This window comes from Echinops telfairi, unplaced genomic scaffold (assembly GCF_000313985.2).
Source record: "Echinops telfairi isolate 266 unplaced genomic scaffold, ASM31398v2 ScPeMD7_7469;HRSCAF=8507_1, whole genome shotgun sequence".
Taxonomy (NCBI): Eukaryota; Metazoa; Chordata; class Mammalia; order Afrosoricida; family Tenrecidae; genus Echinops; species Echinops telfairi.
In genome coordinates, this window is record NW_022111373.1 from 59,072,310 (window position 1) to 59,074,779 (window position 2,470).

Consider the following 2,470-nt stretch of genomic DNA (forward strand, 5'->3'; position numbering starts at 1 on the left):
GGGTCAGCCAAAGACTCCACACTGCATCTTTATCTACAACTGACACTTCTAGCACCATCGGGTCAGCTGGATCATATGGTCCCAGTGGCAAAGCAGCTTGCAAGGCAGCCTGAACCTGTTGCAGAGCCTTTTCTTGTTCTGGGCCCCACTCAAAATTGGAGGCTTTTCGTGTCAAACACCCAAGTGAGGGGGCTACTTTATAAGTCAGAATGATTTTTTTTTGAGGCCCAGTAAACAAAAACGTTAAAAGGCATTCTGAATTTTATCAGGTGGTATCTGTTTTCCTCTTACACCCTATCACCAAGCTTTGAGGTAGGATGGTGTTTTTCTTGCTTCTGTTCCTTATTCCAGGTCAACAGTTCAAAACCACCAGTGACTCTGTGGGAGAAAGACAAGGCTTTCTACTCTCTAGAGAGTTACAGACTCAGAAACTCCCTGGAGCGGTTCTTCCCCTCCTACAATGTCACTGTGATCCAGTGTCGACTCCGGGACAGTGACATTTTCTATTCTTCTTTGCTATTCAGTTTAAGCCTTTTACTTTCTGACCACCTGCTGTCTTTCCAATACATTCCTTCTGATAGTCTGAGTTTAAACAAACCAAAACAAAACCCTGTCCCTATCATATTTTCACTGTCTCTTATCCCATTTCATATTCTAACTTTTCTCCATATCAGATTTCATCATCTGTAATTATAAACTTTATTTTGCATATAACTTCATTCCCCTCATCCTTTTTTCTTTTACTTACATAGGAGTTGGGATTATACCCAATCAGACTAATTCCAGTGTTTGAGCTTTTAATCACTGCAGTATACATATATTATCTCATTTGGGTCTTACAACACACCTGTAAAATTAAATCAGAAAATAGACCCTTAGAGAAGTTAAGTAAATGTTCCATGTCAGAGTTTGCAAGTGTTAAACTAGTGTTTAAACTTTCTCCACCCCCTGTACGACACCGAAGCAATACAACTAGTCTGGAGAAAAATACATGCACGACCGCTTCCGCCTCAAAGTCATGACCTCATCGACTGAAACTTTCATGTTGCCTGGCTGATCTATCTTTTCCTACATGCTTTATATCTTCCCTACTAATACTCTTTTCTCAAGCCTCTCTTCCTTTTCATCCTCACTTTCTTCTGATGGTCTTACTTTACATTGTGTGCAACCATAGTGTCAATCTCGAAAAGTGTTTCTCCATATCCCACCAGCACATGTACCGCCCTTTCTCACACACTTCCCATTCAATAATTTAGAGCATGTGAACATGATTCCATTCATATCCTACTCCTTTAAACTCTTGTAGAATTCATCCAGACAACTAATATCATTTCTGTTGTATGATTTTCCTTCTTCACTTGTTCAGTCTCAGTGCTGTCATTTGTCACATTCAAAAGCCAAAAACATCCTGTTGTGATTTCATAAAACTCCTCCAGATCACTCTATTTCCCTGCCTTTTTTTTTAAACAACAAAATATCATTTTAAATAGTTGTCATACTCATGGTCTCTAGGTCCTCTCATTCCATTTTGTATTGTGCTCAAAGCATCCCCAAGTGCTTTTGAGACTCATGAACTGGCCACAAAATGTATAATAAATAATATATTGGTGAAATTGCTTTTAACATGATCACTATCTCACAATTTAACATAAGACTGATTCATTGTGATCATTCTTCATATTAAGGGATTCTGAATATTCATTATTTTTGATATAGTTATGAGCACTTATATGGACTTATAAAAATAAATACAATTTATTTTTACCCTCCTTAAGGTGGTATTCAACTACTTGTCGATAAGTAGTATTTTACTCTGATGGCTTGCATGTTTCTGGGAGGCTGGAAGCAATGTTACCAATATTTTAATGCTAGCGGGACCCCCCAAAGTAACCAGCTTTCAGCAGAGCTGCCCGATGAAGAGCGGACTATAAAGAAATAAAGAACAGGTTGTCTACGTCTAAGCAATTAGTCACCAACAACCTTTGAATAGCTGCAGAACATAATCAGATATATCAAAAACTTTATGAAATGCAGCATAACATTGTCAGATACAGTGCTGGAATATAACACTCTCAGGTTGGAAGGCACTCAAAATACAAGACGAAAAGAGCTGCCTTCTCAAAGTAGTGTGGGCCATAATGATATAGATTGAGCAAAGATTCATTAGATGATAGATTATGACTCAAAATGAGAAGAAACCACTGCAAATATCTATTAATAATCAGAACATAGAACGAACATGGTATCAATCGAGGAAAAGTGGAAGTTGTCAAAAATGAGCATGTAACCATCTATATTCTAAGCTTTAGTGAGTGGAAACAAATGAGATTGGCCATTTTGAATAGAAAAATCATACAGTTTACTATGCTGTTAATGGCAAATTCCAGAGGAATGGCATGACGTTCATCATTGTGTTAGTTCAGGTAGACTAGGGAAACAAATCCAGCAAAAATCATATATGTGTAAGAGA